Here is a 13,996-nt window from a genome sequence, read left to right on the forward strand (position 1 = left end):
GTGTCACTTTAACTTTGTATCTGTCGTGTCCTTATTTACACATTTGGCATTAACTCAACATCTGCCCACTGAGGCTCTGGTCCTCTGTGTAATAGTCAATTAGTGTTACTTCAAGAGAGGTTTTATTCTGTAACCATCAAAGACTGATGTAGAAATATTCCTCCAATCTGTGCCCCTAGGAGAAAGTGAGGATTGCAGATGCTGGGGATCGGAGGATTTATGCCCAAAACGTCGAGATGAAAGGCTCGAAACATCGATTCTCCTGCTCCTCAGATGCTGCCTGACCCGCTGTGCTTTTCCAGCACCACACTCTCGACTCCAATCTGTGCCCGTCTGTTTCTGGGATGCATTTTTGTAAACTCTGTTCCACAGTCTTTACATATCAGACTGTAATTCAAACCTTCTGAAGTGTAAATTGTTGTTTTACTCCGTAGGTGTCATTCATTGACTTTGGACAGACTCAGGTAGAACTCACTACCCTCCACTCCCATACCCTATGAAAATCAACTTCTGCAAATTGAAGTTGAGTTTGTAATTATAACTCCAGCATTTCAATAAGGAATAACTCTTTGTACATTGTTACTGACAATATCCACAATGTCACTGCTGATGTGACATTGTTTAAGCCAGTTTCTCGCTAAGTATTATATCCTAACAATTTCGAACTTTGCAAGTGACTCAGTATTTCATGCTGTAACTGCCAGTTTGTTGTTTCAAATCTTGTGTTTACTCAGTTTCAGTCAATCGCAGGCATGGCAGAGAACAAGTATGTCGAAGTTTCTGATGAAATGGATGGCTAATCTTTTTTCACTCCATCCTTGGTATGTCTCGGTAACTTGTAACTGAATCGATCAGTATGTGATCTATGAGCACACACACATATCAGTAAGTTAAAGATAAAGTGTATGGTAAATGATGCCTCCCATTCCTCTTATGCAGTGTATATGCTGTAGTTATTAATTTCTTTCAGGCTTGTGTCACTTTAAATATCTCAGAGCAGAAGACCATAAGAAGCATGAGAATTCTGTGACATTTCTATCTGCCTGTGTGTACTCTGTCAGGAGAACAGATCACAAAGGCTTTAGTTATGGTCTTAATCTCATTTTGATGTTTAGTGCCCATAGCCAAAGACCTCCTTATGTATCAAAAAAGATATATGGCTACATTAGCATAAATTAAGCTGATAACCCAACCCTAACTGCTCTCTATGGAACAGAACAAGGGGAAAATGTTCAACATTTCTTTCTGAGACAGAAAGCTTCCTGCTCAAAACTGTGTCCCTTACTCTGGATTCTCTCATGAGCAGTGACAATCTCCCTGCATCAACTCTGTCAACTCCCTTCAGATCATTTTCTTTTGCCTTAAAGATGATAAATTGTTCTTCAAGTCTTCAGTGAGAATATGCCCAACTATTTTAGACTTACAATGAGAGCCTACATATCAATCTACAGCTCTAAGTTTCTGCAATGCGAATATGAGAGTGCAGGGATCACTCTGTCCCAGTAAGATTCTGCTATGTGCATATTTGAGTGAAGTTATCACCCTAAACCTGTTGGTTTCTACTGTGTGAATATGTCAGTTTCTGCTCTGTGAATGTGATAGTTTAATTATCAATCTGTCCATGTCAGTTTCTGCATTGTTGAAATGTGAACATAGTTATCAATGTCTACCTGCCATTGTCTCCAAAGTGCACATGTGGGGGTCCGTAATGAAATGTACTTGTCGCTGTGTGACACGAATGCATGAGTATAGTTATCAATATTTCCCTGTCAGTTTCAGCTATGTGAATGTATTGATGTAGTTATACATCTGTACTAATGAAGGGGCTTTTAACCAAAACGTTGATTCTTTTGCTCCTTGGATGCTTCCAGATCTGCTGTGCTTTTCCAGCACCACACTTTCAACACTAATTTCCAGCATCTGCAGTCCTCACTTTCACCTATCCATCTGTACCTGTCAGTTTCTGATCTGTGAATATGGAAGTGTAGTTATTGATCTGTCCATCGGTTTCTCCAATTTGAATATGACAACCTATTTATCTATTTCTCCCGGTGAGTTTCTGTGATGTGAAGATGACAGTCCAATTATCTATCTGCCCCTGTCAGATTCTGCTGTATGAATATGAGAATGTCATTATCAGTCTCTACCTGTCAGCTTTTGCAACGTCAATGTGACTTTAGTTATCAATCTGCCTCATTAGGTGCTAGGTGAATATAAGAATGCAGTTATTGTATACCTGTGAGATTCTGCTCTGGGAATATGTGTGTATTATCAAAATGTACTTGTCAGATTCTGCAATGTGAATGTGTTTGTACAATCATCAGTCTATCCCTGACAGCTTCAACTATATGAATGGATGAGTGCATCTGTACCTGAAAGTATCTGTACCTGTCAGTTTGTGTTCTGTGAATAAGTGAGTGTACGTACACATTTGCCTCTGTTTAACATGACACTTGCAGAAACTGCAGGAGCTCTATTTACTTCAAATCTCAGTTGCTCAACATGAATAAGATTTTGTGTATTGCTATCCATGTCAGGCTGGCATGGTGGCACAGTGGTGCCAGGGATGCAGATTTAATTTCAGCCTAGGTTCATTACCTGTGTGCAGTTTGCATGTTCTGCCCGTGTCTGCATGGGTTTCCTCTTGATGCTCTTGTTTTTCTGCATGGTCCAAACATGTGCAGGTTTGCTGGATTAGCCGTGGTAAATTGTCCTGTAGTCTTCAAGGATGCACAGTGTCAGTGGGTTAAAACAGGGTTAAAAACTAGGGCTGCAAGATGCTGGAAACCAGATTGCTCCGAAACATCAATTTTCCTACTGCTCGGACGCTGCGTGAACTGCTGTGCTTTTCCAGCACCACTCTAGTGTCAGTGGGTTAACTATGGTAAATGTGGAGTTATGGGGATAGTGTGAGGTCTACATCTGGGTGGGATCTGGTGAGTTATTGCTGGGGGATGGGCCAAATGAACTTTATCTGCACCGGAGAAATTCTATGTACTGTAATTGAAAGTAAGACTTTTTTATACCATTTTCAGTCTCTGATAACGTAAAGCAGTTTGGATAATTTCCACAACTTTTATTCTATGGTACAGGTTCTGATTGTAAGTTATATTCTGAATGTGCATTTTGAACTTATTGTCCACATGTTTTTACCAAGACCACTTTATGAGAGCTTTTGCATTCTGTATCCAGTAATCTCTGGGGATCGGTCTAAATGTGTACCTTTTCATATTAATATTTAATTTCCCTTTGGACCACTTGAAAACAAAGTATTCATTCAGTCATTTTGTATGAGATATGTTCAGTTTTCACTTTGTGGAAACAAATTAAATTGCAATATCTGTTTCAATCTGGCACTTGGCCTGCTATCTAATTTCTCCAGTTTGGACAAACAGAATTGATACATGAATTACATACAGTCATAGAGTCAGACAGCAAGTTTAAACCATGGTGAGGTAATTGGAGGAATAATTAGCCTGAATACTTATTTACTTCTTTCCCTATTTAAGTGGAATACATTGTTAGCATGCAATAGGTTTAGTATTTCCAAATAGACAAGTGGAGTTTACTTTTTGACCAATGTGATACTATGCATTAAAATTCTATTGGAAGTTCTCTTGTCCACTGGGACTGGCGTACTTCACTCTTACCTTTCCTGTTTAATTTAAGGAAACGGTAGCTCTCCCAACCATGTGATCCTAGTAGGCATGATTTTTCTATTTTTGACTATGGACCTATTAACCTGACAGTATTTCTGTGTTTTGCAAATTATTCTGTACCCATTGTGGGGGTATCCATTTTTGGCGAATACATTGTATAGGTGTTTTTCCTCTTTTTGCAGTTCTGGTGTACTGCAGTGTGTTGTGGCCATTTTCAACAGTGTCTTGATGCAACTTCTTTTGTGTGTGTTGGGATGGTTATTCAAAAACGAATATCCCCGCAATTTCATCAACAGATGCCTAAGGGAAAAACAGAATGAGGACATGCCACAACCCAAAGGACTAGCCACACTACCATACATCAAAAACATTTCTGAACTGACAGCCAGACTACTGCGACCACTCGGACTCATAACAGCACACAAACCAACAGCCACTCTTAGATAACAACTCACCAGGACAAAGGACCCGATACCCAGCATGAGCAAAACCAATGTAGTGTACAAAATCCCATGCAAGGATTGCACAAAACACTACATAGGACAAACAGGAAGACAGCTAACGATCTGCATCCATGAACACCAACGAGCCACGAAACGACATGACCAGCTATCCTTAGTAGCCACACACTCAGATGACAAGTCATGAATTCGACTGGGACAATTATAGGACAAGCCAAACAGAGAACAGCCAGGGAATTCCTAGAGGCATGGCACTCATCCACAGATTCAATCAATAAGCACATCGACCTGGACCCAATATACTGACCACTGCAGTGGACAGCTGGAACTGACAACTAGAAGCGGCAGATACAAATCACTATAAATGCCGGAGAAAGCATCACAGAAGTGCTTCACAGGAGCTTCCAAGCACTGAGGATGTCACCTAGACAGGGGATGAAATGTCTGCAACACAAATTCCCAGCTCGGCGAACAGAACCACAATACCTGGTGTCTGTTCATTAACTGGGACAATTACCCGTTCATTTAATGTGGCCGGAGTTACTCATTTATCGGACCTTAGGTCTGCTTGTCAGAACTGTTTCGAATGGGAACAGGCTGGGTCCTTTACACTGTCCTCGTAGTGGCTTGTTCAATATTTTCATTCTGCCTTACTGTGTGAGTAGGCTGCTTGGCATAGTTTCTGCCTGCCATTGCATTTCACATCTTGCTGTTTAACTCTTAAAGGGCAGTTTGTGTTAACAGACATGGGGCACTCTATTCTGGCCAGATACAGGCCACCCCTACAGCCTTTGACAAAGTCCCATAAAAAAGACTGGTCCAAATTCGGCTCTTGGAGTCTCAAGCAAACTGGAGCTGAAATGAGCTTGCCCAGGATTCAAACTATGATAATGGAGGGTTGTGTTTGTGACTGGAAGCCTGTGACCAGTGGTGTACCACAGGGATCAGTGCTGGGACCCTTGCTGCTTGTTATGTACATATTAACAATTGGATGTGAATGTAGAAAGTATAATTAGTAAGACTGCAGATGAATTTTTCATGTGGAAATATATGTTTCATTGCAGCCTTGGAGTGCAAAGGGCCTGTTCCTGTGCTGTATTGTTCTTTGCTCTATGACATGAAAGTCGGTGGCGTTGTTGACAGTGAGGGGGATGGTCTCTGGCTACAATATGAGAACAGTGGGCAATGCAATGGCAGATGGAATTTAATCCTGATAAAGTGAGGTAATGCATTTTAGAAGGTCTAATAAGGCAAAGAATTACACAATGAAGGATTGGTCCCTCGGCAGTACTGAGGAACAAAAAGTGCCTTGGTATACAAGTCTATAGATCACAGAAGGTGGAATGGGACTACTTGGCACTGCCCTTTTGGCGCCGATCATTTTGGCTCTAAACTGTTTTGGCACTCATTACTTTGGCGCTGAGCTGTTTTGGCGCCTATTCAGAATTTAAAAAAAAGTCTTGTAGAGCCCGTAAGAAATTTGTTTTTATTGCATTGTAAGAAAGAAATCTAATTCTTTTTTATTCATTATTTTAACCTATTCTTTATAAAAACGAATTTCTACATTTTGCTACATTTATCAAACACGTATAGATAACCATCGTGTGAAAATGTTGGTTTGTCTTTTTTGCTTAGAATGTTTTCAGCCATTCAGCCAAAGAAAGAAAATTGTATTACAGCTTTCCAATGTGAAGACAGAAGGGCTTAAGTATCATCAAGGCAGTAGATGGCTATTAACAATTGTTAAATGAGAAAATGATTACAAAACGAGATTTGAATCTACAGCGGGTCATTACAGCTTTGACTATCAACTCTTGCTAGTTGAGAAAATTACATTGGGTCGTTAGTCATCCCCTCTTCTTTCACCAAACAAGACTTTTTTTTTTATTCTGAATTGATGCCAAAACAGCTTAGCGCCAAAGTAATGAGCATCAAAACAGTTTAGAGCCAAAACGGTGGGGCCAAATGATTGGCACCAAAACATACCCAACCCCACAGAAGGTGTCAGTACAGGCAGACAGGCTGCTGAAGAAGGCATACAGAATACGTTCTTTCAGTACCTGATCTGTTGAATATAAGAGCAAGGAAGTCTTATTCCAACTTTATAAAACAGATCAAATACTGTGTGCAGTTCTGATTGCCACACAATTAGAAGGATGGGATTGGCTGGAGAGGATGGAAAGTCTCCGTCAAAAGGGGCGACTGTATGAGCTGGGTTTGGTTTCCTCTGAGCAGAGGTGGTTGAGGAAGGATCTGATTGAGATATACTAAATTGTGAAAGATGCAGACAGAGTAGATTGTGAGAATCGTTTTCCCCATGGCAGATGTGTCTGAGACCAGAGAATAGAAGTTGAAGGTGCAGGGAAAGCAGTTTAGGGGATATCTGAGAAAAATATTTTGATCTGGAGGGTGGGTAAAGTTTGGATCATGCTGCCTGAGTGCATGGTGGAATACTCTCAGAACATAGAAAGAAGCATCAGGATATGCCCTTAAGAAACCAGGACATAGTCAGCTATGGGCCAAGTGCAGGTAAATGGGATGAATGCAGTTTGCTGTTTGTTGGACATTTTGAACATGGTGCGCTGAAGGATCTGTTTCTATGCTGTATGACTTTATATCGCTATAACATGCTTGTAAATCTTTTCCGCACCATCTCAAGTTTAACAACATCCTTCCTGGAGAAGGGTGATGAGCATTGTACACAATCTCCTAAAAATGGCATCACTAATGGCATCACCTGTACAGCTACCAGATGACATCCCAACTCCTACACTCTGTGTTCTGACCAATGAAGGCAAGCATGCCAAATGCCTTCATCACTGCCCTGTCTACCTGTGATTTTACATCAAGGAAATATGCAGCTGCACCCAGAGGTCTCTTTGTTCAGCAACACTCGCCAAGGCCCCGCCATTAAGTGTATAAGTCCTGCCCTGGTTTGTCTTACCAAAAACTAACACCTCATATGTATCTAAAACAAACTGCATCTGTCACAACTTGGCCCACTGACCCACCTGATCAAGGTCATAATTTGTTTATTTTTTCAGTGCACAGTGATATAATTATTTGAAGACTGTTGAAGTAAAGTTGAAGGGGTGGCATGGTGGCTCAATGGTTACCACTGCTGCCTCACAGAACCAGAGTCCCAGGATCGATTCCAGCCTCGGGCGACTGTCTGTTTGGAGTTTGCACATTCTCCCTGTGTTTGCATGCATTTGCTCCGGTTTCCTCCCACAGTCTAAAGGTCCGGTGAATTGGCCATGCTAGATTGCCCATAATGTTAGGCGTGTCCTTGATTGGCATATACCTGTCAGGCAGGGAGGAAGTGGGTGACTGAGAGAGCCATGGTTTACTAAGAAAATTGATCTCTTGTCAAGAGGAAGGGTGCGGCTTATGTTAGGATGAGATGTGAAGCAGCAGTTAAGGCGCTTGAGAGTTACAAGCTAGCCAGGAAAGATCTAAAGACAGAATTAAGAAGAGTCAAGAGGGGACAATAGAAATCTTTGGCAGAAAGGATCAAGAAAAACCATAAAACTGGAAAAAGACAATGTTGTCGAGGATAATACTGAGATACAGGCTACTAGACTAGATAGGATATGGGTTCACAAGGAGGAGGTGTTAGCAATTCTGGAAAATGTAAATATAGATAATCTCCTGGGCTAGATGTGATTTATCCTAGGATTCTCTGGGGAGCCAGGGAGGAGATTGCAGAGCCTTTGTCTTTGATCATTAGGTCATCATTGTCTCCAAGAATAGTGCCAGAAGATTGGAAGGTAACAAATGTTGTCCCCTTGTTCAAGGGGGGGGGAGTAGAGATCCTGGTAATTATAGACCAGTGAGCCTTACTTTGATTGTGGATAAAGTGTTGGAAAAGGTTAGAAGAGACAGGATTTATAATCATCTCGATAGGAATAAGGCGATTAAGAACAGTCAATATGGTTTTGAGAAGGGTAGGTCGTGCCTCACAAATCTTATTGAGTTCTTTGAGAAGGTGACCAAATAGGTGGATGAGGGGAAAGCAGTTGATGCGGTGTATATGGATTTCAGTAAATTATTAGATAAGGTGTTTTCAGTAATTTTTCCAATGGTAGGCTCCTGCACAAAATATGGAGGCATGGGATTGAGGGTGATTGAGGGGTTTGGTTCAGAAATTGGCTAGCTCAAAGAAGACACAGGGTGGTGATTGATGGGAAATATTCATCCTGGAGTTCAGTTATTAGTGGTGTACCACAAGGATCTGTTTTGGATCCACTGCTGTTTATCATTTTTATAAATGACCTGGTGAGGGTGTAGAAGGATGGGTTAGTAAATTTGCAGATGACACGGAGGTTGGTGGAGTTGTGGACAGTGCTGAAGGATATTGCAATGCTATTCCTTATCAAAAATGCCACTCCCCTTCCTCTCTTGCTTCCCTTTCTGTCCTGTAGCATTTATATCCTGGAATATTAAGCTGCCAGTCCTGTCCACCTCTGAGCCATGTTTCTGTAATTGCTATGATATCGCAGTCCTATGTTCCTAACAATGCCCTGACTTCATCTGCCTTCCCTGTTAGGCCTCTTGCATTGAAAAGAATGCAGTTTAATATATCAGTCCTGCCTTGTTCTCGGCTTTGTCCCTGCCTGCCTTAACTGTTTGACTGGCCTTTGTTCTCAACTGTACCAGTTTCAGATTGATCTCTTTCCTCACCATCTCCCTGGGTCCCACCCCCACCTTACTAGTTTAAATCCTCCAGAGCAGTTCTAGCAAATCTACCTGCCAGTATATTAGCCCCCTTCCAATTTAGGTGCAATCCGACTTTCTTGAACAGCTCTTTTCTTTACTCAGTGTAATTGAGGGGTGGAATATTCTGCCTGCAACTGTAGTAGACTTGCCAACTTTAAGGGCTTTTAAATGGTCATTGGATAAACATATGGATGGAAATGGAATAGTATACTGCACTGTCATGTTCTAAGTTCTATTATCTCACTAAATCTTTTCTACTCTTGTTTCAAATTACGATTATGTGATCGCATTGTGTATTTGAGAGAATGGTATTGAGTTTTCTTGTGTTTTATATCAGACTTCATAGGAATGCAGGGCTATTTGGAGAAGATGAAGGCTATTTGGAGAAGATGAAAGCTAATTTGCAACAATGGCGCAAGAAGCCTTTTTGATGAAGATTAGAGTCATAGAAAATCTGTTCCTGCAAGTTGGAGAAATGGAGAATGACGTTGTGCTAAAGGTGGGGATGGCAGCTCCTCTGCCACCATGATACATTGATGGAAATGGAATGCTGTCTGAGTGGGAGTAGAATTGTTAGCTGGATGTCTCTGACTGCTGCAGACCACATTGACTCCATGTGAAAGTGATTCTTCATTTCGATTTTATCATTTTCTGATGTCTGCAGTGTATATAGAACTCCATAACTGTGAATCCTGCTCTGCAGTTATGATGTTTGTATTTTGAACTAATGCTCAATTAGTCAGTTGCTATGTCTGTGTCTGCGTGTGTGTGCCTACAGTAATTATTCTCTATTTTCAGGAATAAAAACAGAAATTTCTGGAGAAACTCAGTTCTAAATATCAGTTACTGGCCCCAAAACATTAACTCTGCATTCTCTCTACACATGCTGTCAGACATGCTGAGTTTTTTTTCCAGCACTTTCTCCTTTTGTTTGCAGCCTCTAGCATCTGCAGTTTTATTTGTCAGGCTTTGGCACAGAATGGGTGTTTGGCATTCACATTATTTAATTGTCATGTGACTATATATGACAACTATTCATTAAAGGGTTAACTCTGTCCTGCCCAAACACTAATAAACTTAATAACACTGCTTCATCCTGTAAATTGGTGACTTTTGTCTGGTTTCCTTCTATCTCTGTATTTAACATCTGTGTTATATATGGTTTTTGAAATGATGTTACGGTCTGATTTTCTTTTCCATCTTGATGTTAACTTTAAAAATGTCATATTAAATGTAGATTTAATGCCTTTGCTGGGCATCTATTTCAGATAAGAATCCTGAAAAATGGTATAAATATCACTGGGCTTGACAATATTAGGAAAAACTTTCAAACTTTGATTGGCAGCAGATGCTCGCAGGTAAAGGAACAGCTGGAAAATGGGAAACCTTTAAAAATGAGATAACAAGAGTCCAGAGACAGTCTGTTCCTGTTAGGGTGAACAGCAAGTCTGGAAAGTGTACAGAATGCTGGATGACAGAGAAATTGAGGTTTCGGTCCAGAGAAAGAAGGAAACATATGTCAAGTATAGACAGCAGAGATCAAGTGAATCCTTAAAAGAGGAAAAGGCAGGAGGAGTATACTTAGAGGGAAATCAGGAGGGCAAAAAGGGGACATGAGATAACTTTGGCAAACAGGGTTAAGGAAAATGCCAAGGGATTTTATAACTACATTAAGGACAAAAGGGTAACTAGGGAGAGATTATCGCCCCTCAAAGATCAGCAAGGTGGCTTTTGTGTGGAAGCACAGAAGATGGGGAGATACAAAAAGAGTATTTTGCATCACTGTTTACTGTGGAGAAGGAAGGACGTGGAAGATATAGAATGTGGGGAAATAGATGGTAACATCTTGAAAGATGTCCATATTACAGAGGAAATAGTACTGGACATCTTGAAATGCACAAAGGTGGATAAATCCCTAAGACCTGATCAGGCATATCCTAGAACTCTGTGGGAAGTTACCGAAGTGATTTCTGTGTCCCTTGCTGGGATATTTTTAGCAGGATAGTCACAGATGAGGTGTTGGAAGACTAGAGGTTGGCTAACGTGGTGCTACTATTTGAGAAAGGCGGTAAGGAAAAGCCAGGTAACTTTAGGCTGGTAAGCCTGCCATCGGTGTTGAGCAAGATGTTGGAGGGAATCCTGAGGGACAGAATGTATACGCAAGTTGAAAGGCAAGGACTGATTCGGGACAGTGAACATGGTTTTGTACGTGGGAAACTCAGTTGAGTTTTCTGAAGAAGTAACAATGAGAATTTCCCCATGGAGAGACTGGTTAGCAAGGTTAGATCTCATGGAATACAGGGAGAACTCGCCATTTGGATACAGAACTGGCTCAAAAGGCAGAAGACAGAGGGTGGTCGTGGAGGGTTATTTTTCAGACTGGAGGACTGTGACCAGTGGAGTGCTATAAGGATTGGTGCTGGGTTCACTACATTTCATTGTTTATATAAATGATTTGGATGTGAGCATAGGAAGTACAGTTAGCAAGTTTGCAGGTGACACCAAAATTGGAAGTGTAGTGGACAGCAAAGAGGGTTACCTCAGATTACAATGGAATCTTGATCAGATGGGCCAATGGGCTGAGAAGTAGCAGATGGAGTTTAATTCAGATAAATGCGAAGTGCTGCATTTTGGGTAAACAGATCTTAGCAGGACTTATACACTTCGTGGTAAAGTCCTCGGGAGTGTTGCTGAACAAAGAGACCTTGGAGTGCAGATGCATAGTTCCTTGAAATTGAAGTTGCAGGTAGATAGGATAGTGAAGCAGGCATTTGGTATGCTTTCCTTTATTGGTCAGAGTATTGAGTACATTTTGCAGCTCTACAGGACATTGTTTCAGCCACTTTTGGAATGTTGCGTACAGTTCTGGTCTCCTTCCTACCAGAAGGATGCTGTTCAGAAAAGATTTACAAGGATGTTGCCAGGATTGGAGAATTTGAGCTAGAAGGAGAAGTTGAATAGGCTGGGGCAGTTTTCCCTGGAGCATCGGAGTCTGACAAGTGACCTTATAGATGTTTATAAAACCACGAGGGGCATGGATAGGAGAAATATACAAGATATGTTCCCTGGGATGGGGGAGTCCAGAGCAAGAGGGCACAGGTTTAGGGTGAGATGGAAATGATATAAAAGAGACCTAAATGGCAAGGTTTTCATGCAGAGGGTGGTAGGTGCATGGAATGAAATGCCAGAGGAAGTGGTGGGGGCGAGTACAATTGCAACTTTTAAAAAGCATTTGAATTCATATATGAATAGGAAGGGTTTGGAGGGATATGGATTGGATGCTGGCACATGGGACTAGATTGGGTTGGGATAGCTGGTCGGCATAGACAGGTTAGACCGAAGGGTCTGTTTTCGTGCTGTACATCTCTTTGACGCTATGATTGATGAGAGTAGAGTGGTAGACGTGATCTCTGTGGACTTCAGTAAGACGTTTAACAAGTTTCCACATTGTAGACTGATTAGCAAGTTTAGATCACATGAAAATCAGGGAGAACTAGCAACTTGGACACAGAATTGACTTGAACAAGGAAGACAGAGGGTGTTGGAGGAGGGTTACCTTTCAGACTGGAGACCTGTGATCAGTGGTGTGCCACAAGGATCAGTGCTGGGTTCACTGCTTTTCATCACTAATATGAATGATTTGAATGTGAACATAAAAGGTTTGCAGATGGCACCAAAATTCACATAGTAGTGGACAGCAAAGAAGGTTCCCACAGAGTACAACACCTTCATGATCAGATGGGCCACTGGGCAGAGCAGTGGCAGATGGAGTTTAATTCAGATAAATTTGAGGTGCTGCATTTTGGAAAGGCAAATCAAGGCAGGAGTTATACACTAAATGGTAAGGTCCTGGGGAGTATTGCTGACCAAAAAGACCATGGAGTGCAGGTTCATAGTTCCTTGAAAGTAGAATCGCTGGTCGATAGGATAATGCAGAAGGCATTTAGTATGCTGTTCTTTATTGGTCCGAACATAGAATATAGGGGTTCGGACGTCATGTTGCGGCTATACAGGAAATTGGTTCGGCCGCTTTTGGAATATTGTGTGCAATTCTGGTCTCCTTCCTATCGGAAGGATGTTGTGAAACATGAAACATTCAAAAAAGATTTACAAGCTTGTTACCAGGGTTGGAGTATATGAGCGAAAGGGACAAGCTGAAGAGGCTGGGCCTGTTTTCCCTGGAGTGTTGGAGGCTGAGGGGTGACCTTATAGAACCTTTATAAAATTCTGACCTTTATAAAATCAGGAGGGTCATGGATAGGTGAAACAGATAAGGTGGGGGAGTCCAGAACTAGAGGGCATAGGTTTCAGGTGAGAGCGGAAAGATTTAAAAGAGACCTAAGGGGCAGCCATTTCACGCAGAAGGCGGTGTGTGTGTGGAATGAGTTGCTAGAGGAAGTGGTGGAGTTTGGAACACTTCCAACATTTGAAAGGCATCTGGACATTTACATGAATAGGAACGGCTTAGCGGGATACGGGCCAAGAGCTAGCAAATGGCACTAGTGCTGCCAATGGGACAAGATTAGTTTTGGATAACTGGTTGGCATGGATGGGTCAAACCAAATGGTCTGCTTCTGTGGTGTACATCTTTATAATTCTATGGCTGTGAATTATAACAATTATTGGCAAATGGGGTAATGTACATAAAGAATGGTGAGGGAGAAGAAGAATTGTAATTCCTCCGTGATATTTGACTGTTGATTTGAAAAGTTTTCCCTGGAAATTGAGTCAATGTGTGTTTAATTCAATCTGCTCTGTGACTGTGGAAAGGATGTTCTTCAGTCTGACAGCAGTAACATACCTGCTGTTTGTTAGAAGGAACTGATCAAACTTGGTTTTGTACTGAGGACATATTACACTGTCTTGGTCCTTCAAGTAATTGTCTGGAGGAAGACAGAAGAGACATTGTCTATAAATCAACATTAAGTCAATGGAATAATTTAATAATCATTAGGCTGCTTTTCCTTTAAGACAGCAAGTCCAACAGGACCATAGGGCTAATTCTATTCTCGGTTTGAGCTGCTCTTTGGTGATTATATCAAAAACATCTGTACCAATTCACTGAAAACCAGATACTAACCAACTCCTCTACGAATGGGATGGGATAATCTAATGCAAGTGTGTGTCTGGATATGAAAGTTTCCTTATCTATCCATA

General features: G+C 41.3%; 1 long non-coding RNA gene across 1 annotated transcript in view; it reads right to left on the minus strand.

Annotated features, from left to right (window-relative positions):
- The window catches only part of LOC148135595 (uncharacterized), a 134,093-nt gene that overhangs the window by 11,808 nt on the left and 108,289 nt on the right, over nucleotides 1-13,996 (minus strand). The gene's annotated exons all lie outside the window — the stretch shown is intronic.

The sequence above is a fragment of the Chiloscyllium plagiosum genome, unplaced genomic scaffold, assembly GCF_037043375.1.
Source record: "Chiloscyllium plagiosum isolate Xiang-an unplaced genomic scaffold, Cpla_swu_hap1 HiC_scaffold_49, whole genome shotgun sequence".
NCBI lineage: Eukaryota > Metazoa > Chordata > Chondrichthyes > Orectolobiformes > Hemiscylliidae > Chiloscyllium > Chiloscyllium plagiosum.